Consider the following 27,167-nt stretch of genomic DNA (forward strand, 5'->3'; position numbering starts at 1 on the left):
GCTTTGTGAGTTTTCTAAACAATTTGATTTTTTTGTTTGTTTGCTTATTTCCTCTGGACTCTGCTAGGAGGGGGTTAGTCCCAACATCATGGCCTCTGACTCACTTTCGAAAGTGAAAATAGTCTACTTTCAGCATGCTTCTCCCAACCTGGGAGGATCCGTGATTGCCACTTCAATGCCTCTTTTGCAAACCACAATACCCAAAAGGAGAGAGAGAACAAAGGGGAATGCCCTGCCACAGAGGCAGGGGGGAATGGGGGGGATGGGGGAGTGGGAGGGATACTGGGATCCGTGGTGGTGGGAAATGGGCACTGATGGAGGGATGGGTATTTGATCATTGTATAATTGAAACCCAAGCACAAGATTTGTAAATCTACAACTGTACCCCATGGTGTCTCACTAATAAAAATTTTTTTTAAAAAAGTGAAAATAGAAGGTATTTAAACGCAGCTATATGTGTTGTAGCAATTCTCCACCACTGGCCTTGCTCTAGGGACTAAAAAGACAAAGGCCCGCCATCTAGATGCTCAGTAAGTGATTTTGGAGGGATGTACCACCATCTTCTCCACAGCTACCAAAAACCTATCATAAATGTCATTCTCCCCTTATGGGTCAGATTTTAAAATTTCAGGACAGGGCCTGGAGCGATAGCACAGCAGATAGGGCGTTTGCCTTGTACCCGGCCGACCCGGGTTCAATTCCCAGCATCCTATGTGGTTACCCGAGCACCGCCAGGAGTAATTCCTGAGTGCAGAGCCAGGAGTAAGCCCTGTGCATCGCCGGGCGTGACTCAAAAAGCAAAAATTAAAAATAAATTAAATAAATAAATAAAATTCCGGGACAGGGCAGAAAAAAAAAGAAAACCACCAGGGTTCCCCAGGGGAGGCATCACCCCTCTTTCCTGGGGCATCTGGGGGTCTGGTCTCCTCTGTTCTGCTCCCTCCTCCCCCAATGCCATCTTTGTCCTCTTCTTTCTCCCTCGAGCGCCATATCAATTCACTCAACTCCTGTGCTATAGTGTTCTCGCCTCCAGAATGAGACATTGGACTACCTCAATTCTTAATCCAGGTCAGAGGAAGAGGGGCTTGGAAGGGCGTTGGGGGTTTTATCGATTGGTACTTTGAGAGATGCCAGGTTGGGTATGAGTGTACCCTCGGCACATCTAATCCACAAGCTCGATGTTACCTACCCCTCAAAGGAAGGTCAGTTACTCAGCACCCACTGACCTAGTCTGGGGGTCTCCTCCGGCTGACTCGGAGGCCCAGGGCTGTGGATGGGCAAGGGCAGGCTCTGTTCTCCCCTCACGCTTGGGGTTTAGCTCTTTAGTTGGGGGTCTCTCTCTCTCTCTCTCTCTCTCTCTCTCTCTCTCTCTCTCTCTCTCTCTTTCTCTCTCTGTTATACCCGGTCATGCACAGGGGTTACTCCTGGCTCATGCACTCAGGAAATTACTCCTGGTGGTGTTCGGAGGACTATATGGGATGCCGGGGATCGAATCCAGGTTAACTGCATGCAAGGCAAACGCCCTATTCGCTGTGCTCTAGTCCCAGTGGGTTTCTCTCTTCACCCAGATGAATTCCAGCACCAATGTCAACGACACATTTGCCTGGAGGACACTCTTTCAAGAGGCTCTGGTGAGGCGGGTGAAGGTGGTTGACTTCCTCTGTGCGGGGATGTTGGTCTTTCCACGCGACAGACTGGGGAGCTGATGTCTCAAAGACAAGACAGTCGTGGCTTCTAAGGGGGGCAAAACTCTGCAGACTGGGACCGCCAGAACATTAGGAATACCTCGTCTCAGAGCTCGGGGCTAGAGACCCAGATACTAGACCAGGCCAGGCTCCCCCTGGAGCCTGACAGAGGGCCCTGCCGCTGCCTGCTGGCAGTCGCTGTCTTGGGAGGTGTCACTCCCTGAGGTCTGTTCACATGAGCCTCCACGTGTCCTCCCCCGTGAGCATCTGTCTGTGTCTGATTTCCCCCGGGTTTAAGGAGGCCAATCCAACAGAGCTGGGGCACACCCACGGGGCCTTGTCTTAACTTGATCACCCCTGAAAAAGGCTCTTTCTAAATAAGGTCCCCGTCTGAGGTACAGCCTGGACTTCGACCTCGTGTTTTGGTGGGGGTAGGAGAAGCAGGCTTCAAATTCAACCCAGAACCAGGAGGGTAAAAAAGATGCCCACGAGGTGGAAGCCCAGCGGGTAGGAACCTGGAGGAGTCAGTCATGAGGTGAGGAATGGTCGAAGACCTTTGAAGGAGTGAGATCTGCTAATGAATCTGGAAGTCTCCTAAATTCTAAGCTAGAATCACTTTCCCTCACACTTTCCCATTCCCTGCCCAAACCTTTAATAATAATAATAATAATAATAACAATAATAATATTAATAGAAAAGCCCCGGGCTGGAGTGATAGCACAGCGGGTAGGGCATTTGCTTTCGCTGTGGAAGGAATCGGTAAGGTTCGATTCCTCCATCCCTCTCAGAGATCCTGGCAAGCTACTGAGAGTTTCCCGCCCACACGGCAAAGCCTGGCAAGCTCCCCTTGACGTACTCGATATGCCAAACACAGTAACAAGAAGTCTCGCAATGGAGACGTTCCTGGGCCCGCTCGAGCAAATCGATGAACAACGGGAGGACAGTGCTACGGACAGTGCTACAGTAAAGCCCCGTGACAAGTGTTTTGAGTTGGAGGTGTCTGGAAAGGTGCCTCTTTGGGGTGAAGCTGAGTATCTGGGTGCCGTGTTTGCAGAGTTGGCTGCCCTCTCTGAGTTGATAAGGATCAGCGTCCCACGAGCTCTGTCTTGTTCGTCGAGTGCAACAGTGCCTGCAAAGCAGAAGTGGCTTGCTCAGCGAGTACCAGGATGCAGAGCCCCGCCACTGCCCGACAGAGACCCTTCTGGGTCTGAGAGTCGGTTGCTAACAGCGTCTGGGGGGGGAGGGGAGGGGTCTGTGTGTGTTGACTCAGCGCCCCTAAGGTTCAAGCTCCTCGGACCTTGGAATTACTGGAGCCCCCAGTAGTTTCATCTACAGTTCCCCGAAGAGCCCAGAAAACTTGAGAACCATCTATTCACATGCTTTTAAATAATAAGGTTCCGGGGCTGGAGGGATAGCAGATCAGGTAGGGCATTGGCCTTGCACGTGGCCGACCTGGGTTCGATTCCCAGCATCCCATATGGTCCCCTGAGCACCACCAGGGGTAATTCCTGAGTGCAGAGCCAGGAGTAACCCCTGTGCACCGCCAGGTATGACCCAAAAAACAAAAAAACAAACAAAATAATAATCACGGTCACGGTCCTCCCGTTGTTCATCGATTTGCTCGAGCGGGCCCAGTAACAACTCCATCGTGAGACTTGTTGTTACTGTGTTTTGGCATATGGAATACATCACGGGTAGCTTGCCAGGCTCTGCCGTGCCGGCGAGATAGTCTCGGTAGCTTTCCGGGCTCTCCAAGAGGGGCAGAGGAATCGAACTCGGGTCGGCCATGTTGGCTGCGTGCAAGGCAAATGCCCTACCGCTGTGCTATCGCTCCAGCCGGATAATAATCACTTAATCACTTAATCACTTAACTTCCCGTTAGTCGTCGATTTGCTCAAGCGGGCTCCAGTAACGTCTCCATTTGTCCCTGTTGCGTGCTAGTGTAGCCCAATGACATCTGTTCACTCCGGGAACATGAAGAGCCTCAAACCGATCGTTCATGATCTTGACAAAGAAGTCTGACCATCTGGTAGGTGGGCGGCCACGCGGTCTTTTGACATCCCGTGGAATCCAGTCAGTAACAGCTCTAGTCCAGCGGTCGTCTTTAAATCTCATTACGTGACCAGCCCATCTGATTTTCGACACCTTGGCAAATGAGACAGCGTCCCTGATTCTTGATCGTCGACGGATGTCAGAACTCCGGATTCTTTCTCTCATTTGAGTGAAACGTGATATTCCAAGCATAGCTCTTTCAGTTCCTCTTTGGGAGACCTGAATGGCGTTCTCATCTTGTTTGCGTAGGGCCCAGGTCTCTGAGGCATATGTTAATGCAGGAAGAACAGTGGAATCAAAGAGATGTGCCCGGAGCCGGAGGTTCTTCGTCCTCTTAGCTATTTCTTCAACGTTCTTGAAGGTGTTCCAAGCCGCTCTCTTCCTCCTGTGCAGCTCGGGTGCCAGGTCATTTGTCATGTTGACTTCTCGACCTAGGTACACATAGCTGTTGCATTCGGAGATGGTCGTTCTGTTGAGAGCGAATGGGGCGTCAGGAACGAGGCTGTTTCTCATAAACATTGTCTTCGTAAGATTCAGCTGTAGTCCTACCTTTCCACACTCACGGTCAAAGTCGGCCAGCATTTGTGCCGCTTGGCTGATGTTTGGTGTTATTAAAACAATGTCATCAGCAAAGCGGAGGTGGTGTAGTTGCCGACCATCTATCTTCACTCCCATTCCTTCCTATTCCAGTCGTCGCATGATGTTCTCGAGGGTGGCACTGAAGAGTTTCGGTGAAATGGTATCACCCTGCTGCACCCCTCTCTTGACATCAATGATCACTTCTTTGTAGAATGGTGAGATCCTGGTAGTGAATCCGCAATACGGCTCACGGAGGATCCTGATGTATTGGGCTTGAATGCCCTGATTGGCTAGGGCTTCAATGACCGCTTCCGTCTCAACATAATCAAAGGCCTTCTTTAAATCAATGAATGTTAAACAGAGCGGCATCTTGAACTCCCGAGAAACCTCAATGAGCTTGGTTATTGTGTGGATATGGTCGATGGTCTCGGTTCCGGGGCCGAGACCTCCAAGCCTACTCGAATTGGAGTCGAGCATCTTCCACCCAGATCCTCCAAATTCCAGTAGGCGGGGGTCACACCCACCACCTGGCCCCCTGGCGCCGTGTAATCCCATCAGCGGCCAAGACTCAGAGACTATAAAATCCAGATCCCGGACGAGAAGAGTGCAGTCTCTGCCCCCGCGCCTGGCTGTTCCTTCCCGGAGTCCCTTGGAGGGGAGCGGGTTGAGCTTTCCTCCCCGCCCCGGCCAGGGCTACGGCAGCCGGAGACCTCCAGGACCAGCCACCACCATGCTGAGACCACTCTCCGCACACCTGAAGGTACTGGCAGAGGGACAAAGCCACGCGGGTTCCGGGGCCGAGACCTCCAAGCCTACTCGAATTGGAGTCGAGCATCTTCCACCCAGATCCTCCAAATTCCAGTAGGCGGGGGTCACACCCACCACCTGGCCCCCTGGCGCCGTGTAATCCCATCAGCGGCCAAGACTCAGAGACTATAAAATCCAGATCCCGGAACCGCGCGGCCGCATTCCCGGCCGCGCGACATCTTATCAGAACTTTTCTTTATGACATCTTATTATCTCATTCCTGCTTTGGACAAACTTGCAGGCTATCGAATGTAGCCTGTCCACAGGGCAGAGTCTGGCAAACTCCCCGTGGCCTACCAAATATGCCAAATACCAGTAACAATGATGGGTCTCATTCTCCTAAAGAGCCGTGAATATAATCTCAGGGCTAGGATGAAAGAGACGTTACTGGGGCCTGCTCGAGGCAATCGACGATTAACAGGATGATGAAATGAAATGAAATGAAATGGTCGATGGTGCTGAATCCTTTGCGGAACCCGGCTTGCTCGCATGGTTGTCCTTCATCTAGTGTTCTGCCAATCCTATTTAGGATGACTCGAGTGAACAACTTGTAGATGACAGACAATAGGCAGATCGGGCCATAGTTGCCAATGTCATGGATGTCTCCCGTCTTGAACAGTAGTACGGTCCTGCTGGTTTTCCATTGGGACGGAACCTTGCATTCAGACAGGTAGCGAGTGAAGAGCCGAGCCAGTGTATTGATGAGTACTGACGGCAGGTTCTTCAGGTGTTCAGGTCTGACCTTGTCTGGGCCGGGTGCTGTTTGTTTCTTTACCAACAAAATGGCGTGTCAGATTTCGGAAGGGAGAACGTTGGGAACAACATATCCATCCTGTGGAATTTGGTATGTCGGCAAGTGGACATGGCTATCAAAGAGATTTGAGTAGAAGTCATGGATAATCTTCTCCATTGCCGTTCTGGAGGATGTGATGGATCCATCAGGACGTGGGAGGGCAGTCATCTTGGTCTTATAGTTGGCGAAGGACAGGCGGGCGTTACGAATACTTTTCCCGGCTTCTGCCGCATCTACCAGTACTTCTGCTCTTCTCTCTTTGAGGTCTTCCTTGATCGCATCTCTGCACTGCTTTGCGAGCTCGGACGTTAGCTTGCGGTTGCCTGAGGCATGCGCCAAACCACGCTGGCGAATTAGCTCAAGAGTTTTCGAAGATAGGCGATTTTTTGTGGCTATCTCTCTCTTGGCGTTCTTCGCACATTCATAGAGGTGCTGAACCAGTCGATCGTATTCCTCATCAATGTTGTCAACAATGGCATCTTCCCATGTTGCCGCAATAGAAAGAGTTCCCAGTTGGTGGTCATTCTGGGAGTTCTCTTTTTGAACTGTGCAGCCCTTTCTCCCCGCTCTGTGAAGTAGAATTTTGCACGAAGGAGACAGTGGTCCGATCCCGTTCGAAATTTTGGGACAACAGCGACATCAGTCAGGCAAAACCGTCGATTGAATATGATGTGGTCTATTTCGTTGTGGAATCGTCCACCGGGACACTCCCATGTCCATCGTTTAGATTCATCGCTTCTCGGCCTTTTGGCTAAGATCAAGTGTAGTATCCCAATAATAATAATAATAATAATAATAATAATAAGGTTCCCAGCCATTATAGCAGTGAAATGGCAAGGTTTTCTTGGAGTTGCTCCTCACTCGGTCATGATGAGTTGAAGTAACTCGTTTGTGTGTGTGTGTGTGTGTGTGTGTGTGTGTGTATGTGCGTGTGTGTGTATTGAAGAACACTAAGGAGAGAGGGACAGAATCTCAGGGGCTCTAATGTTGCCAGGACTGAGACTCATATGGACCAGTTTCCCCTCCAGCCTCAGACCCAGCTCCCGATGCCATCCTCCCTCCCCCTGCCTGGGGAGTGGCCTGGGGTCCCAGTTTGATGCTGTGACATTTCAGTTGTACCTAGTGATGCTTCTGGGAGCTCTGTCGAGTTCCTGCGCGCCTCTGGATGGGCACCCCAGAAGCCTAGACTCTGGACTTCGGGTTGTGAGTTCCATCTGCTGCTGGGACACAAATTTACAGAGGCTATTGGGAAACTCAGGGACTTTAAGGAAAGTGTGTCTTTTTTATTTTTATTTTTTTGCTTTTTGGGGTCACACCCAGCGATGCTCAGGGGTCACTTCTGGCTCTGCAACTCAGAAATTACTCCTGGCGGTACTCAGGGGACCCTATGGGATGCTGGGAATAGAACCTGGGTTGGCCCAGTGCAAGGCAAACACCCTCCCCACTGTGCTATCACTCCAGCCCTGGAAAGTGTGTCTTGAGCTGTTAGCAACTAGATCCAGATTTCCAGAAAAGGACACAGAGTAGGGGGGTTAGGGCTGGACACTAAGTTCTCCACCTGGGGTGTGGCTGGTCTGCAAAGCCATCCAGAGCAGCTGGCGGAAAATACACATAACAGTGCTCCTCCCTTTGAGAGTCCAAGGCCCCTTCAATACCAGCTGGAAATCACTGCCTTGGATCAAGCTGCAAGCCTTGGGTCTTTACTCAGGAGCCAGACCTTCGTCAGTGTCCAAGGCATTCCCCAAGCCCTTGTGGTACCCTGGGTCTTGCAATTATGGCAAACATATCCCTGAGTCTTAGAGAATTCTTGCCCCCACCATCTGAGGCAAGGACAATCTGTTACCGCCATACTGGCTTTGCTCTTATGTGGGTCTTTGGTTTTTGTTGTTGTTTGGGGGGCATGTCTGGCTGTGCTCAAGACTTACTACTGGCTCTGTGCTCAGGGATCACCCCTGGTGGGCGTGGGGGGCTCATACGAGGTGCTGGGATGTGAACCCAGTTGGCTGTATGCCAAGCAAGTGCCCTACCCGCAGTACTATCTCTCCGGCCCGTGTCTTTACAATTTGTACACGAAGCTAGCATGCAAAACTTCAGATGCTTAGGAAGGCAGAATCTGTTTATTTAACAGCTTTCAGAAGGAAGTTTTGGATCGGGTTCCTGACCTCCTCCGTTCTGTCCTCACGCTGGTTCTTGGCTGGTTCCTGCTCTGCTCACGGGCCTCTTCTAACCTACCCATGTCGTCCTGGTCTGCAGCCCAGAGACTCTCTCTTTGTCCCATTGGCTTATCTTGGTGCCCTGACCACTTGGATGGGAACTGTTTGTTTCCCTGCCCTCTGCCCAGGCCAGGGAAGGGGTCAAAGAGGAAGTCGGTTGACCTGTTTCTTGTCCATTTTCATCATCTATCTGACCGTAGTCCACCCCCATCCCTTCCTTGAAGGGCCCACAGTCTCTTTATATGAATAACGGTTCCTTACACTCTGAATCGGGTAGGGCGTTTGCCTTGTACTCAGCCAACCCGGGTTCGATTCCTCCGCCCCTCTCGGAGAGCCTGGCAAGCTACCGTGAGTATCTCACCCACATGGCAAAGCCTGGCAAGCAACCCGTGACATATTCGTTATGCCAAACACAGTAACAAGTGTCACAATGGAGACGTTCCTGGGCCCGCTCGAGCAAATCGATGAACAACGGGAGGACAGTGGCAGTGACAGTGACATTCTGAATCACCTTCACAGTCAGAGAGGCGTCTTTGCCAATGGATTTCCCTAAAACCCTTTCCACACAGAACCAGAGACAGAACCTTGGGTGGAACCGTAATCAGCATTTCTTTGGGGGGCTCTGGAGCCCTGATTAGAAGGAAGCGCATCTGTGCGGGAGACTTTCTTTTTAGAAAAATGACTTATCCTAAGTGAAGCGAGTAATCAAGTCTCTCCCGGCCCTCACAATAGGGGGATAAGCGAGTGTGAGTCGCTCTAATGAGCTTGCCCGGCTGAGCAATCTCAGGCTGAAAAACTCTCCAAGTTGTTTGTTTGGGTTTTTATTTTTGTCTATTTTGGTGAATAGTTCTATGGAAAGCTCCGCTGCCTGCCGAGGGCCAGAAATGGCTCAGTGTGACAACCTCACCCTGAGTCTGGCTCCCAGGAGGGATGTCCGCGTTCCGAGCGATATGGGGACAGGCCGTGGGGCACTGACCTCAAATGGAAACCAGAGGCAACACGGGGGTCCCGGTCTCACCTGCCCCCTATTCCTCATGGGCTCTCGGGGAAGATCAGGAAGCCTCATGCAGGCCAGGACAGGAAACGCCATGGAGACTTCTAGAATCTGGGCTGCTCTCACCTCACTCAGCTCTGAGGGTGACAGTGACGCAGGGGACCCCTTTCCTCGGCGGTGACACAGGCCTGTAGGTGCCGGCCAGGTGCTCAATGACGACTGCCCGTGGTGTTGTGTTGTCCATCACAAAGGCAGAGCTGACTGCGTCTGGCCAGCCAGCCCTCTGTCCCCACCAGAGGCTGTCCTCTGGCCTTTCTAATTCCGGAGCTCTTTCAGAAAGCTCATTCCGTGAAGCTGAAAGTCAGATCCCCCCCCCCCCCCCCGTCCCCCTTGGGTTTATTTTGTTTGTTTGTTTGTTTGTTTGTTTAATCCCTGTGAGATCCAGTTACAAGGTTGTTCATGATTGGGTTTCAGTCATTCATGTTCCAACACCCGTTTCTCTCCCTCTTTCTCCCTCTTTTCCCTTCCTCCTCTCCATCTCTCTCTCCCTTTCTCTCTCCCTCCTTCCCTTCTTTCCTTCCTCCTCTCTCTCCCTTATTCTCCCTCTCTCCTTACCTTCATCCCTTCCTCCTCTCTCTCCCTCACTCTCTCCCCTCTCTCCCTCTCCCTCCCTCCTTTCCTTCCTCTCTTCCTCCTCTTCCTCTCTCCCTCCCTCTCTCTCTCCCTCTCCCTTCCTCTTTTTCTTCTTCTCTTCCTCCCCTCCGTCTCTCCCTTCCTCGCTCTCCCTCTCTCCCTCCTTCCTTTATTTCCTATCTTCCTCCTCTCCCTCTCTCTCCCTTTCTCTCTCTCCCTTTCTCTCTCTCCCTTTCTCTCCCTCCCTCCTTTCCTTTGTCTCCTCCTCCTCTCTCTCTCCATCACTCTCCACCCTCTCTCCCTCTCCCTCTCTCCTTTCCTCCCTCTCTCTCTCCCTCCTTCTCCCTCTCTCTGCCTCCCTCTCTCTCTCCCTCCTTCCATCCCTTCCTATTTTCCTCCCCTCCCTTTCCTTCCCCTCCCTCCCTCCCTCCCTCCCTCCCTTCCTTTTTTCCTTCCTTCCTTCCTTCCTTCCTTCCTTCCTTCCTTCCTCCTCTCCCTCTCTCTCCCTTTCTCTCTCTCCTTTTCTCTCCCTCCCTCCTTTCCTTCGTCCCTTCCTCCTTTCCCTCTCTTTCCCTCACTCTCTCCTTCTCTCTACCTCTCCCTCCCTCCCTCTCTCTCTCTCTCTCTCTCTCTCTCTCTCTCTCTCTCTCTCTCTCTCTCTGTTTCCTTTTGGGCGGTTTGCAATGCAGGTCTGAGAGGTTACCATGCATACATCCCTTTACCAGCACCCAGTTCTTGTCCAGGGTGGTCATGTCCAACCATCATTGTCATAGTGGTCTTCTCTGTCCTAACTGCCCTCTCCCCCACCCCTCCCTCACTTGTGGCAGCTCCCAGGCATGGGCCAGCCATCCTGGCCCTGGTTTCCTCTCTCCATGGCGGAGGAGGGGCGGGAGGAGGGACTCCACATTGTCAGGCATCTGGAGCCAGCCGGCCAGCAGGGACTCAAGTGAGGAGGATGCTGAGCAGACCCAGGTGGCCGCCACCAGGTAGGAGTTGGAGGCTGCGGTGCCTGGGCAGAATGGACAGGGGAACACAATCCCAGCCGGACACTCAGAGAGCTGCCCTCTGCCAGGGGTCTTGAAAGAGGAGGCCTCAGTTTCCCCTCGCCAGCAGTTCCATTTCTCCCCATCAACCGACCACACCCCATCCCCATGACCCCATCTTTCCTGGAGTTCCCCAGGACCTATTCTTCTGTCCCAGAATTAGGAGTCACACGACTAAGATAGTGAACAAACCCGAGGCAGGTGACTAGAAAGACAAACCAGCCTCATCCCCCTGTAGATTCCTGCATTCTCCGTCACACAAAGACACAGTTTCCTAGAAAAAAATCTCACAAAAAGCGCCACAGTTAACTTAGTCCTATACTAAATTCCTCCCCACGTGGGAGTGATAGCACAGCAGGTAGGGTGTTTGCCTTGCACGCGGCCGATCCGGGTTCAATTCCTCTGTCTCTCTCCAAGAGCCCGGCAAAGTACCGAGAGTATCTTGCCCGCATGGCAAAGCCTAGCAAGCTCTCCATGACGTATTTGATATGCCGAAAACAGTCACAACAATCTCACAATGGAGACGTTACTGGTGCCCATTCGAGCAAATCGATGAACAACGGGAGGACAGTTCTACAATGCTACAGAGTTACTAAGTTCTTCCCCACTTGGGGAGCTCCTTTTCTTTTTCTCTTCTGCTTTCATAATGAACGTTTCTACCTTCCAATTCTGAGTCTGAGCACCTTTATCACTTGATCACTTGACATCCCGTTACTCATCAATTTGCTTGAACGGGCACCAGTAACGTCTCCATTTGTCCCTGTCACATGCTAGTGTAGCCCAATGGCGTCTGCTCATTCTAGGAACACAAAGAGCCTCAAACCGATCGTTCAGGGTCTTGACGAAGAACTCTGACCATCTTGTAGGTGGGCAGCGTTAAGAAGGATGAAAAAGGACAGCATCTTTATTGTCCAATATTTTCATTCTTGAAAATACTGAAGAGTCTAAGGAATCGCGAATGAACAGAGACCCGCCACTTCTGCCTCACCCACGTCAGTCTCGGGCAGGAAGGAGGGCGGATCAACAGGAATGCCAGGGACGGGGCACAGAATCCCTGGACCCCGCCCCCCCCCACACACACACATACACACACGAGGCAGGTGGAAAACGCAGGTCACAGCCAGCGAGTGCTGACCTTGGCCCTCTAAGTCGAGCTTTCCTGGGACTTGACCTAGCCCCAGGTGCCAGGAGGGCTGCCCTGCCCCCACATCCTGGGGAGCTGAAGAGGATGGGAATGGGGGACAGAGTCAGACTGGACCCCAGGCTCGGAATGGTCAACCAGCCCAGATCAACAGAGCCCAGCCTTATCCTTCTGCTGCACAGCATCCCAGACACAGGGGAAGGTGCACACGCATGCAGGCAGACACGCATGCAGATATGCACATAGGTAGACACATGTACACACACACATGCGGACAGAGGCATGAACACACGCAACACATAGTCACGTGCACACACATACATGCAGGCAGGCAGGCAGGCAGGCTTGCAGACTTGTACACGCACACAAGTGTGGAGCATGACAACAGGCGCCAGAACAGATAAGATCTGTCCCTGCATAGCAGATAAGACCTGTCCCTGCAGAGAGACCCAGTAGGCAGTGTCTGGGCACATTTTACGAGCACCAGGTATCAGGCCTTGAGTCCCAGCCAACCAACCGCCCAAAAATTGTCACCTGTCACCTACCCTGAGCAAGTCCTTCCTAACTGCAGCATCTAGCCCGAATTGGGCCAGGGCAAAGCAGAGTTGGAAAGGTGATAGGTCAGTGATGCTCAACTCTTTGTGCTTGGACCATCCTTTTAAGTCAAGACCCTCTATAAAATGTGTGTGTGTGATTGGCAATAAAGTGAACGGTCATCGGCTGTCTCTGGGTGTTGGTTTCTCCACATGTCTTCCCGGACCCAGTGTGCAACATGTCTGGGCACGTTGTGGGAAAACTGTTCCCCAACACACAAGTGTGCACACCCTCTTCCACCTCCTCCTTGGCTGTGGGCACTGAGGCACGTACTCTATTTACCTACTGGGATAAATACATTGATTTATGGGACCAGCGCTCGCTCCATGGGGAAGCTATTCAGGAACTTGGGCATGAGAAGCTCGAGTCAGGGGTGTTGGGCGATCGAATACACTGGGGATTCTTGGCAAACGTAAATACTTCCTTCACGTGCAGGGCGTTCAGAACGCCATTGCTCCGACGTGAAGCTTCCAGCAGCATCTCAAATGCTTCCCCCAGACCCCCAAGTGCTCCAACATTCATTTTAGATGTTATATGTCCAGGTTTATTTGATCACTTGACATCCCGTTACTCATCAATTTGTTCGAGCGGGCACCAGTAACATCTCCATTCGTCCCTGTCGCCTGGTAGCGTAGCCCACTGGCGTCTGCTCACTCCAGGAACACGAAGAGCCTCAAACCAATCATTCAGGGTCTTGATGAAGAAGTCTGACCATCTTGTAGGTGGGCGACCATGTGACCTTTTGATGTCCCATGGAATCCAGTCAGTAACGGCTCTAGTCCAGCGGTAGTTATTAATACTAGGTTTATTTACTCATATAAATTATTGCCATGGAAGAAATTCAGGCACCTAGGGAAATGTTCCCTGCCAGGAACTCATCACCCCCCCGTCTCAAGGCTTTGGAGACACCCCCCCCCTTGGTAATAATATCTGAGTTGGCTATTTTCAGGCAGAGAACACTCCTCATTTCTGATACTCTGTTTTCTTGAGAATTCATGGTTTGCCCACAGAAATGTTATCAGAGGAAGCACATGTCTCTTCCTCCCCACTTTCAGAAGCCCCCAGATAGATAAAAACAAGACCATCATTTCTTCTCACTGCAGTTCAAAGATGAGACCAAGGTCAGCGGGGTCATTAACTCCTACTCTCCTCCCCAAGGTTACCTCATTCTTTGCTTTACATTTATTTGATGAGTGTCTCAATTACAGAACATATAAAATCCATGTCCTTCGACTTGAAAGGCCCCCCGGTGTACAAGCACTCACAAGCACAGGTAAATGATTTTTTTGTCAAATTAGGGTGGAGTTTAAGAGCACCGTGTCTGCAGTGGGTGAAGTAGGGAAGGGCCCAGCACTGCCCTCCCTCTGAAAGGACAAAACTGATGCCATGACAGGTGGCAGGAATCAACAAAATCAGCTAAGTCTCAGGTTTGGTTCCTGGACCAGAAACAGTCTTGGTGTCCCAGCAGTGAAACAATGTGTAATTCGCCAATATGAATCCCCCAGGAAAGTTCCTGGGCCCAGCAACTGGGCTCAATCAATCATTCACAATGCCCCAGAAATTGCGTTGTGTTAACCCGAAAAGAATGAGTAGCATATGTAACCATAAACGGCTAGTGGAAACTATTGTTTAACTATTGCCTGACCACTGTTACCCTAGACACTTGCCCAAACACCTTTGTTTGGTAACTAAGTGAGATTTCTTTCTGAAACAATAAGGCTTATACTGCTTATGTAATCAAACCCTATATCAACTGCTTGCTGCCTGAACTCGGGGTCGCTTATCAAGAGACCACTCTGTGGGTGAGATAGTTGACCCCAGTAGACTGGAATCAAGCTCCTACTGCTTTTGCATGATTGAGTTCATGTCTCTGTCTCGCCACCTGGGAACCTGTAGTCCTGGACTGAACACCTTCCCAAGACTGTGTTCTTCATAAAGTAACAAAATAGGAGACTAACACCCAAGAATGGCCGAGATTAGTACCAGGAATTTTACTCCATGGCTTGGAGGTCAGCCACACATGCTAGGGGAAAAGGGAGCTCAGATAGAGAAGGGAGCACCAAGTAAAGGGTGTTGGGAGGATCCTTCCAGGATGGGAGAAGCATGCTGAAAGTAGACTATAGACCAAACATGATTGCCACCCATTGCCTCTTTTGCAAACCACAACACCCAAAAAGAGAGAGAGAACAGAGGGGAATGCCCTGCCACAGAGGCAGGATGGGATGTGGGGGCTGGGGGGTGGGAGGGATACTGGGATCCACGGTGGTGGGAAATGGGCACTGGTGGAGGGATGGGTATTTGATCATTGTATAACTGAAACCCAAGCACAAAAATTTATAAGTGTACAACTGTACGTCATGGTGTCTCACTAATAAAATTTTTTTTTAATTTAAAAAAAAAAGACTGTGTTTTTCATTAACAGTTTTAGCTTTGTGGGTGAAAAAATTTGGAAGCAATTAAAGTTGTTTTTTTTTAACTTCTAGAAAATTTTCCTGGATGAAGAAATATGGGCAAAGGTAGTTGCACAAAAGAGTGAAAAATAAGTTATAACTAACAAGTGCAGTGGAAAATAATTCATTTAAGTGTGGGAGTTTAAACTATACAACAATGAACGAGTCTATCAATATAAATAATGGTATGTCTATAATGCGCTGGAAAAGTTTTCATCAAATACTCAATGGAAAAAGGAGACTGCACAAATGTGATCTTTTGAAAAGATCATGATCAAAGGTTGCTCTACCTGAAAATATTAACAGTACTGATTGATTGTGTGGAATTCTAAGGAGGTTTTCACAACGTAGTTTCATTTTTCTGGATTTCTAAAAAAAATGGCATCATATGTTATTTTCAAATATTGTTAAAGGTAAAGGTAAAGGCCCTCCCGTTGATCGTCGATTTGCTCGAGCGGGCCCAGTAACGTCTCCATTGGAGACTTTGTTGTTACTGTGTCTGGCATATCGAATACTCTCGGTAGCTTGCCGGGCTCTCCGAGCGGGGCGGAGGAATCGAACTCGGGTCGGCCATGTTGGCTGCTTGTAAGGCGAACGCCCTACCCGCCGTGCTATCGCTCCTCAAATATTGTTAAGGAATTCAATGAAAACGATGCATTTCTGATATGGGAAGAAACAAAATTGCACCAAAGAAAGGATATAGAAGTGCCCCAGGCACGTGCTGGAGGAAAACGTGGGGGTCCTCATGCTTTAGACTTTGAACCTGTAAGTTCAGTTCCATTTGCTTATCTGAATTTAAAGGTTGGCAAGGAAGAGGCCGGGGAGATTGTACAGCAGGGAGGGTGCCTACCTTGTATGCAGTCAACCTTGGTCCAATTCCAGGACCTCATATGGTGCCCTGAACCCACCAAGAGTTATTCTTGAGCACAGAGCCAGGGGTAAACCCTGAGTATTATGTGATGTACACTTCCCCCCCTCAAAAAAAAAGAAATCCCCAAACCAAAAACGTTTATCAAAGGGATTTGGTGGGTGGGGGGCGGAGAGTGTGTGCACGTGTGCGTGTGTGTGTGTGTGTGTGTTGTGTGTGAGAGAGCGACAAAGACAGAGATACAGAGAGAGACAGAGACAGAGATAGAGAGACAGAGACAGAGAGAGTGTGATGGAGAATTAGCATTATAATTTTGCTAAGAATTAATTACTTTCAAATGTTCCTTCTGCCCAGTGTGAGCTAAGTGGCAGCTAATTCTTTTCTTAAGATGCGAGACGATTTTCCAGAGGAGCAAGAGACCTACACCTTCAACGGTACAAACTCAGACCACAGAGACAAAACCCAAAAAACTTCAAATTATCAGTTGGGGTATTGCTTTAGAGTTTCTCAGTGTTTTCATTTCACCTTTGAAGTTTGACTGGGAGGTTCACAGGACCCTCCCCTTGGGGTTTTTTTTGGGGGGGGGGTTTGGGGAGAAGGGGTTACACCCAATGATGTTCAGGAGTTACTCCTGGCTCTGCACTCCGGAGTCACTCCTGGTGGTGCTCAGGGATGCCGAGAATCGAACTTGGGTGGGCCACATGCAAGGCAAACACCCTCTCTGCTGTCCTATCGCTCTGACTCCTCCTCCTGTTTCTTCACTGACGAAGCCCCAGACACCCAGACACCCCCAGGCTGGAGAGAGAAAGAGAAAAAACTATTTTCCACACATGTTTTAAATACAGGAATGTGGGCTGGAGCGATAGCACAGCGGGTGGGGCGTTTGCCTTGCACGCGGCCGACCCCCGTTTGATTCCCAGCATCCTATATGGTGCCCCGAGCACTGCCAGGAGTAATTCCTGAGTGCATGAGCCAGGAGTAACCCCTGTGCATTGCTGGGTGTGACCCAAAAAGAAAAAAAAATACAGAAATGAGTGAGCTGGGAAGATGTGACAGTGGGCTGGCTGCTTGCCTGACATGTGACCTACCCAGGTTTGATCCCCGGCACCCCGCAGAGCCCCTAAGCCCCCCAGGAGTGCTCCCGAGCACAGAGCCAGGAGTAACCCCTGAACATAGCAAGGTGTGTCCCCCAGTAAAGAGAGAGATCTTTCTGGGCTTGTGGGTTCAAGAGCAGAGGCAGTGGGTGGCTGACTAGGGGAGTGTCTGGCAGGCCAGAACCCCACGTGAGGTGCCACTGACAAGTCTATCTTCTTGCTGTCCCCACGCCACTGTGACACTCACCCCTGCGCTCTGGCCCTTGCAGTAGCATTCACTGAGCCCGGATTGGCCGATGATTATGGCAGCCCGAGGGGGCAGAAGGAGTGGGGGATGTAGGGATCACGGTGCCCCCCCCCCCCCATCCTGAGGGCCATTGAGGGCCCGTGAAGAGCTGCGTCTCCAGGCCCTGCTGCTCAGGCTCTGCTCAGGCGCTGGTGAAAAATTAGACCTTCTGCCACCAGGAACCCACATGTTGCAAAGGTGAGTTAAGTCACCCTCAAAGCAGCTGGGAGTGGCTCAGGCTGCTGACATCAGAGGAAGTGCAGAGTCCCCGAGGGAGTGTCCATCACACATCGGGTCTCCTCAGCACTTTCCTAAAGTGTGTGTGTCCCGTGGCTCCTCTCTTCGTCATCACTCATCTGTTACAGTTTTCTTTCTTTCTCTTTCTCTTTCTTTCTTTCTTTCTTTCTTTCTTTCTTTCTTTCTTTCTTTCTTTCTCTCTCTCTCTCTCCCTTCCTACCTTCCTTCCTTCCTTCCTTCCTCCCTCTCTCTCTCTCTCTCTTTCTTTTTTTTTTTTTTTGCTTTTTGGATCACACCCAGCAATGCACAGAGGTTACTCCTGGCTCTGCACTCAGGAATTACTCCTGGCAGTGCTCAAGGGACCATATGCGATGCTGGGAATCGAACCCAAGTTGGCCACGTGCAAGACAAACGCCCTCCCCGCTGTGCTATCGCTCCAGCCCCAGGGTTTTCTTTCTTTATTGGATATTTATTTGTGATGATGGGAATTGAACTCAGGGACTCATACAAGCAATGCAGTTGCTCAACCCCCGAGCTGCATCACTTTGGTCAATTATGTGAATTACTTCATCATTGACCCTTAACCTATTAGATTTGGGGGGGGGCGCTATTGTTCATATTTTATTATTATTATTGTTTATGTTTTCATATGCATTCTTTATTTTCCCTCAGGATCTTTTTTGGGTTGGGATTGAAGACCTAGAAATTCATCTTCACTCTAAAATCAAAGAATTATTTACTTGAACTTTGCTGCAACACATTCGTAATTGTTTTGTTTTGTTTCGTTTGGGGGGGGCCACAGCCCATGGTGCTCAGGGCTGAGTGCTGGCCCTGCATTCGGGGGTCACTCCTGGAAGGGTTCAGGGGAACATGTGTGGTGCCAGAGATTGAACCAAGGTCACGTGTGCAGGCAAACACCTTAATACCTGTGGTATCTCTCCAGCCCAATATGCATATTTATATATGTGATATATATGTGCATATGTGTATATATATGTATACATGTATGCACATCTATCACTTCATCACTTAACTTCCCGTTAGTCGTCGATTTGCTCGAGCGGGCGCCAGTAACGTCTCCAGTTGTCCCTGTCGTGTGCTAGTGTAGCCCAATGGCATCTGTTCGCTCCGGGAACATGAAGGGCCTCAAACCGATCGTTCATGATCTTGACGAAGAAGTCTGACCATCTGGTAGGTGGGTGGCCACGCGGTCTTTTGACATCCCGTGGAATCCAGTTGGTAACAGCTCTAGTCCAGCAGTCATCTTTAAATCTCATTACGTATACATGTATGCACATCTATATACACCTATATATATATATACAAACACACACACACACACATATATATATACATATATATATTTGTCTCTGGGCATAAGATATGGGCTTAGGGTTTATTTTTTTCTACATAATTTTTTAAGTGTTTCTACCCATATGCTCTATATTTTCTTTCCTGTTTTCTCATTGTTTTAAATTCAACAATTTGAGCTCATTCATGGCTTTAACTATTCTGATGTTTCTAATGTTATAGCTCTATAATTTTTGAGACCGTGAGAGCTTGTCTCAAATACCACTTTTCTGTTTTCAAAACTTTGGGGTTGTCTTTCAATGTTATTCTAAGCCAAACTTTAAGTTTCTGTGACTTTGCTTTACAAGAAGGCCCCTAGTTGGTAGAAGCTTCCTGCCCTGGGAAGCATTGATGACAAATCAGGTTATTGGGTGAAAGGAAATCATGGAAAAGGAATCAGCACTTCACTAGAAATTCTTTGGGGAGAAAAAGGCATCTGAAGAGATTTTTTTTTTTTTTTGTGGTGGCCTCTGTGGTACTTCCATTCTGTGATGAAGTGAGTTCTCAACTAGGTCTTATGCTTGGATGGACATTTTGGATAAGCTATGAGGTATTACTCTACCCAACAGGGTGGGCCCAAGGCAGAAAAGAAGAGAAGTTTGCCTTGTATGTGTGAGACCCTTGACTCAATCCCTGGTGCCCCTTCCCCCAGCACACACACAGATTGGCCCAATGGGAATGAGTGTCAACCATCACTGTAGCCACAGCAATGAATTCCAAGAAACACACAAAGATTGGTCATATGAAAATTGTGTGTCAACCATCACGGCAGGCCACAGCAATTAATTCCAGGAAAATACCTCCCATGTTTATTCAAAGTACCCAAGACTATTAACTTTAACAACCCCAAGTAAGCTGTGATCTGGAGCAGAATTGTTTTGACATGGGGTGATGAAATAGACTTTTGACAAAAATCCAAACCAAATTAAACATGGGCGTTGGTGTGCGTACAAGCAACAGAAATCTTTGGGTTAGCAGTTTGGGGTTGTTGATTTTGAAAACGTAATGCCCTTTTTTAAAAAAACATCTCCCATTAGATCTGCTAGAAATGAAGCATGTAGATGATTTCAAATTAATAGAAATATAATTGATGTAGAAACTCGCCATTTAATACTCACCATATAATCATGTATGAACTCAGCTTTAAATACTCCTGTTTTAGCTCTAGGCGTGTCACCCTGGATGTACAAGTAATGTGGGCGCGAGGGGTCAGGGAGGGTGCAGGTGATGGCCTAGTATAAGGGCTACCTCTTCACATCCTTCAGCGTCTCAGGTTACAGTGGCCTGTTGGAAGGTCTCAAGCCTTGCTTGAATGAATTCACTGTGTCTCCTAATCCACTCACACCATAGCCTCATCCCTGCCATTCCCACTTTTCCCCTTATCCTGTCCTGTCAGTTTTACCATCCTGAGTAACTGCAGAACTATATTCTCCCTATGAATATCTCAGGTTAGGACTTCATAGCTCTTCATCTGCTTCTTAGGAGTGGGCCAGGAGATATATATATATATATATATATATATATATATATATATATATATATTTAAATGGGCCAAAGATTCGAACAAGTTCATTGCTCAAGTAGACAAACACAGAGTTATAAGCCCACATAAAGATGCCCGGCGCCATCCATCTACAAGAAACTGGAAATTGAAGCCACAATAAAAAACCAATTCCCAGCAGAATGGTGGTTTGCCCTGATGCAGAGTATTAGGAAACCCAAGGCCAGTGAGAGCCGTGCGTGGTCCCGTCACTCCCTAAAACTGTGGGGTTGTTTCTAATAAAGGTGACCCTTGGCTGGTCCTGTCTTGGTGAGTTCCCTCCAGTACTGACCCAAGAGAAATCAAACCACACATGGACAAGGATGTTTGCAGCAAACTGGAAGAAATCCAACATTCATGCACAAGTGGCTGTTTTTTTGTACCTACAATGAAACAAGCAAGAGGAACTGGGTCAGTAGGATGGTAGGTTAAGGCATTTACTTGCCGGGCATGCACCAACTGGGGTTCAATCTCCTGTCATCCTGTTCGGTTCCCTGAACTCCACCAGAAATGATCCCTGAGTTCAGAGCCAGCCAGGAAAAAATCCTGAGCATAGCCAGGTCTGGCCCCGCCAAAAACAAACAAAAAGACTCAGAAATAAATAGAAATAAATGACTGATGAAGCTGGAAGACTTGCTGAGCCCCATGGATGCCTGCTCAAGACCAGGCAAAGACCAGGCACTGGGGGAGAAACCAGTGATCAGGAAGGTGCCCAGGAGAACTTACTCAGGATACATGCAGTGACCATGGATTGAGGGTGGATCAAATGTATAAGCACAGACATTTTGGACCATGGCCTTCTATTGTCCTTCAGCTGGAATAAAACATTCGTACAGAGCACGTTTATCATTTATATCTTCTGGTAGATGAGCTCTGTCCTGGGCAGGAAGACACTGCTCTGAAAAATAGGACCATATCCATCATAACCAGGGCTTCTTTGCATGGATTCTGAGCTCCTCTGCTGGGATTCCAGCTACCCTGCTGACTCTCACATTCTCCAGGGAAGCTCCACGTGTCCAAGGTTCATCCTCTCCCCAGCAGAGTTCAGTTCTAGAAGCTTCCTCAGCACCTCCCTTTCTGTTTATTAAAACAGTCATGGACCAGCAGCTCTTGTTGGTCCATCTAGGCCCTGGACTCTGTGCATGACCCAATCAAGTCCGTTCAATGAGTCTCTGGTCTACAAAGTGAGATCTCGGCCGTGACAGCTGCCTGAGATGCTGCTTACAGAACATGGCTCTGGGCGTCAAGTTCTTGACCAACGCCAGCCTTCATCATTGCCGTGCTGGCTTCCCAGCCAACCCCACTTGGGTAGCAAGTTTATACAACCGGAGGTTCATGCCCCAGGGAATATATGATTGATGGCTAGCTAATATCTGTGCGAGAAATCAGTGTGGCCCTTCATTTCACCAGCCCCTGTAACCTAGAGTTTCTTCGTTTCAGTGGCCAGGGAAGCTCAGTGGAGGCAGTTATTCTCAGTACAGCTTCTCAGATACTGACCCAGCAGGTGAGCTTGGCAGGGCTTGAGCAATGCACACATCAAGAATGGAGACCAGGGGCTGGAGAGATAGTACAGCGGGTAGGGCGTTTGCCTTGCACGGGGCCAACCTGGGTTCGATTTCCAGCATCCCATATGGTCCCCTGAGCACCGCCAGGGGTAATTCCTGAGTGCAGAGCCAGGAGGAACCCCTGTGCATTGCCGGGCGTGACCCAAAAAGCAAAAAAAAAAAAAAAAAAAAAAAAGAATGGAGACCAATTCTACATTGCTTACCTCAGGGCCCAGAGGAACTGGCCCAGAGGTCAGAACACCTACCTTGCAAGCGTATATGGGTATATGGTTCCAGGTTCCAACCCTGGTGTCAGCCTATGTGTCAAGTGTGATTCCCCTCGGGGACAGATGAGAGCCCTCCCCACCCCAAGGGACTCAGCCCCGGCAGCCAAAAGCTCCCAGAACTCAACTGCTGCCATGCTCCTGGTCACTCCCCACACGCTCAGACAGAGCCTCGTCCATGAGTAAACCTATTCCTGGACACTTCACAGGATACACCCTACCCAGACTCTAAGAGTATCGCACCACATTGATGGGGTTTAAAGTAGGAGGCAACCAATCAGAGAGGGTCATTCATTCGTTTGAGTGGCTCCAGCTTCCTTCACTATTATTATCCCTGGATCCTTAATTCTGTTCTGTTACTTTTTTTTTTTTTCTTTTTGGGTCCTGTTGTTCATCGATTGCCTCGAGCAGGCCCCAGTAACATCTCCTTCATCCTAGCCCTGAGATTTTTTAAAAAGTGCCATATTCAAGGCTCTTTCAGGGTTAGGAGAATGAGACCCATCATTGTTACTGGTATTTGGCATATTGGGTACTTCACGGGGAGTTTGCCAGACTCTGCCGTGTGGGCAGGTTACATTCGGTAGCCTGCAAGGTTGTCCAGAGTAGGAATGAGATAATAAGATGTTGTGTAGCCGCTAATGCCGGTCACACCTGGCAATGCACAGGGGTTCCTCCTGGTTCTGAACTCAAAGAATTACTCCTAGCGGTGCTAGAGGGACCCTATGGGATGCTGGGAATCGAACCCTGGTCGGCCACGTGCAAGGCAAATGCCCTATCCGCTGTGCTATCACTCCAGTCCCTTAATTCTGTTACTCTTAAAATTGACAGGGCATGCTAGCTTTTCCTTTTTCTTCCATGAAACTATTCATTATTTTTCACGTTGAGTTTTAACCATCCTAATGATCATATACTAGGGCTTCTCCTTCCTTCCCTCACCCCCTTCCCCATTCTAGTGCTTTCTATTTGTCCTGTTAACCCACAAGTTTCTTGTTTGGGTAAGTTGGTTTCTTCTCCTCCCTCCCTCCCTCCCTCCCTCCCTTCTCCCTACCCCCTTCCTGCTATTTAAAAGCCTTTGCTTTGAAAAGTTTTTTTTCCTGGGTTTACAGTCCCCAGTCAGCACTTTGGAGGTATCATTACCTCTCTCTGGCTGAAGTTTGCAGCTAATAACATGTCTCCTACAAATCTAATTTTCACTCGTAGGGCACCTCCGGCTTCTCTCTGGCTGCTTTAAGATCTTTGATTTTATTTTTCCTCCATTGGCGCCTTCCCTCGTTTTACTATAATCCGAACTGGTGTGAATTTCTTTTCATTTAACCAGCTTGTGATCTGCCGGAATCGATTTTCCTTTTTGGTCCCTGGAGATTTGTATTCCCATTTATTCTGGAAAGTTCGAAGCCATTCTATCTTCCCGTGCTTCCCCTCTCGTGCTCCTGGATTCTGGAATCCAGATGGGACTCGTTACGCCTCTCCCTCCCTCCATTATATTTCTTCCCCCTTCTCAGAGTTTCTCTCTTTCTTGTCTGGGCTGACGTCAGCTGTTTTCTTTAAATTTGCTCTTTAGTTCTTCATTAGGTTGTATTGAATTTACACGCACCTCGTCTAAGGAATGTTTCCTCTGCTCTGTCACGGTGTGGACGATTTGCTGGCTTGAAGCGTATTCCCGGGACCGGAGCAACAGTACAGCGGGGAGGGCATTTGCTTTGCATGCGGCCGACACAGGTTCGATTCCCGGCATCCCATATGGTCTCCCGAGCGCCGCCAGGAGTAATTCCTGAGTGCAAAGCCAATAACCCCTGTGCATCGCTGGGTGTGACCCAAAAAGCAAAACACACACACACACACACACACACACACACACACACACACACAAATGCCTGACCGTGAACTACGGCCAATCAATATCTAGTAATACACTTTATTTTATTTATTTATTTTTTTTGCTTCTTGGGTTACACACGGTGATGCTCAGGGGGTTCCTCCTGGTTCTGCACCCAGGAATCACTCCTGGCGGTGTTTGGGGACCATATGGGATGCCGGGGATTGAACTTGGATCGGCCGCATGCAAGGCAAACGCCCTACCCGCTGTGCCATCACTCCAGCCCTCGTGGTCAGTTTTGTTCTTCCCGATTCTCCACTCCTTGATGGTCAGCCTGGGATCCGGGTTCACTGAAGTGCATAGGCAGTGTGTCCAATGCTGCTGTCTCCATCACCACTCCCACCCTCCCGCCCTTCTGTCCTGGTCATGCATGGCCAGCCCTTGCCCCTTCTCATCCGCAGCTCACCAGAATGCTCCCAGGCTGCTGCCGGGGCTTCTGTGGACAGAGGCTTCACTGCCGCAGGAAACTGGGGCATCCACGGTGAGCCTCCCACACCCTCCCATCCCTCTCCCGGATTCTGACTCCCAGCAGCCTTTCACACCCCTTCACCTGACAGGTGCATCCCGCTGATGGGAAACTGAGAGCGTGGGAACCCCTAGAGCGGGTTGGGGGTGTGGGGGTTATGGGGGGAGTTCTCGAGACTTCGCTTACTGTGGACCACGGGCTGATGACGTTGGGCCGGGCTGCGTGCTGAGTAACCTGCACTTTCCCGAGAGCTGCTCCAAGGCTGGGAGAAGGGACCAGCGTCTGAAACTCACCCCCAAGCAGGGTCCTGGGGCCAGATGCAGGAACACGGGTGCCTCATGAGAAAAATATGTGAAGATTTTAATATAACACAAGTATTCTCATGGCAAATGCTCTTACTGACCACGTAACATACACTTGTCCTGCCAATAGTCTCTAAGAAAAGCAAGCAAGGACCAGACAGAGAGGACAGCAGGTAAGATTCCTGCCTTGCATGCATCTGAGCAGGGTTGGGTCCCTGGTGACCCACAGAGTCCCCAGAACCACCAGCAGTGATCTGAGAGCAGAGCCAGGAGTAAGCCCTGAACACAGGCAGGAGTGACCAATAACAACAAAAAAAGCTTGGGTTTTTTTTTTTTTTTGGCTTTTTGGGTCACACCTGGCGATGCACAGGGATTACTCCTGGCTCTGCACTCAGGAATTACCTCTGGCAGTGCTCAGGGGACCATATGGGATGTTGGGAATCGAACCCGGGACAGCCGTATGCAAGGCGAATGCCCTACCAGCTGTGCTATCGCTCCAGTCCCCCCAAAATAAAAATTTTTTTAAAAAAGGTTCTGACTGATTTATAGTGCCTATTTCTACTAGACAGGCCCTTCAAGGACGGCTGTGTATGGTCTGGGGGTATTTCATCCTCAGGAGCTGACTAGAGAAACTGGTATTCTCACGATATTATAGACGAATAGTCCTCAAATATTTTAGTGTGTGAGACTCTTCTTGACACTTTTCCAAGGAGATTTTTCTTATCATAGTTAAAACTTGTGAAAGGATGATACCTACAAAATGGCTTGAACTTATTGAGTTATTTGGAAGAATTTAAAGGTCCCAAAATGTGAGAAGATAAGACAATTTGGTGGTGCAGTAGAATGGAATGGTCGATGGTCATTGTAATTTCCGTTTGTCTTTTTTGGGGGAGGGGGGATGAGGGGAGTACTCAGGGCTTACTCCTACCTCTGTGCTCAGAAATCACCCCTGGTGGTGCTCAGGAACTTTATGGGAAGCCTGGGCTCACACCTGGTTTGCAAGGCAAGTGCCCTATCTGCTAAACTATCTCTTCAGTTCCCAAATTCTGTTTTTCAAAGAGACTTCTGGTGGCAAAGAAGTTGTGATATTAAACAAAATAGTAGTCCGGGTACAAACTCTCATTTTAATACATTCACGGTCACGGTCACGGTCATGGTCACGGTCCTCCCGTTGTTCATCGATTTGCTGGAGCGGGTTCAGTAACATCTCCATTGGAGACTTTGTTGTTACTGTGTTAGGCATATTGAATACGCCACGGGTAGCTTCAATGATGGCAAAATTCACGGGGCAAAAACTGGATAATATAAAGTTCATTCTCTTAGGAGTGTGTGTGTGTGTGTGTGTGTATGTGTGTGTGTGTGTGTTTGCTTTGTGTTCTTTATATTTTCCAGTTTTTCTGCAGTGAGAGATAAGGGAAGGAGGTGTTGTTTTATTTTAAAGACGCCTCAGTTTCTTCTTCCTCGTTCCCCTTCAGAAATCCATCTTTAACAGAAACCCTTCAGACTGGTTTTTGGGGCTATTTCACAACACATTCGAGACTTTCTGAGGCCACAGCTATAGGTGGGGCAGTATGCAGGCCACACAAAAACGAGTGCTCATTTTGAATATTTAGTTCACTTACTAGAATGAAGGGCTGGGGCAATAGCACAGTAGGTAGGGCGTTTGCCTTCCATGCAGCCGACCCGGGTTCTATTCCTCTGCCCCTCTGCCCCTCTCGAAGAGCCCGGCAAGCTACCAAGAGTATCTTGACCGCACAGCAAAGCCTGACAAGCTCCCCGTGACGTATTCAATATGCCAAAAACAGTAACAACAAGTCTCACAATTTGTTGTGAGACATTACTGGTGCCTGCTCGAGCAAATCGATGAACAATGGGAGGACAGAGCTACACTGCTACTAAAATGAAAAGTCTACTTGAAGACCGCCCCTACCCATGTGTCTGGGTTTGGATTTTGTCTGCTGGTTGTTGGGTTGCTTATTGGTTGGCTTTTGCTTTGGAAGCCATACCCAGGGGTCAGAGCTTACTCCTGGCTCTGCGCTCAGAGATCACTCCTGGAGGGTCTCAGGGGACCATACCTGGGGCAGGGATCCAACCCAGGTCAGCCTTACCTGCTGTCCTGTGTCCCTGGCCCCCAGCCCACGTGTCTGTGTGTTCACCTTGGCTCAGTGCCACGTGCCTCCGTGTCCTCCCTGCACTTCTGCTTGGGGCTGAGCGGCTCTCCTGACCCTTGGTTCCTGTGGGGTCTCCCTGTCAGCCGGGTCACTAACATCATTCAGTCTTATCTCCTCACTCCTCGCTGGACACAGTTCCCTGCCCTGCTGCCAGCGGCTCTGACC

At 49.4% G+C, this 27,167-nt stretch overlaps 1 pseudogene; it reads left to right on the forward strand.

Moving 5' to 3' along the window:
• Positions 1 to 6,647: 6,647 nt before the first annotated feature.
• Positions 6,648 to 6,801, forward strand: LOC130030995 (uncharacterized; annotated as a pseudogene).
• The last annotated feature ends 20,366 nt before the right edge of the window (positions 6,802 to 27,167 follow it).

The sequence above is a fragment of the Sorex fumeus genome, unplaced genomic scaffold (assembly GCF_029834395.1).
Source record: "Sorex fumeus unplaced genomic scaffold, SorFum_2.1 ptg000005l, whole genome shotgun sequence".
Lineage (NCBI taxonomy): Eukaryota > Metazoa > Chordata > Mammalia > Eulipotyphla > Soricidae > Sorex > Sorex fumeus.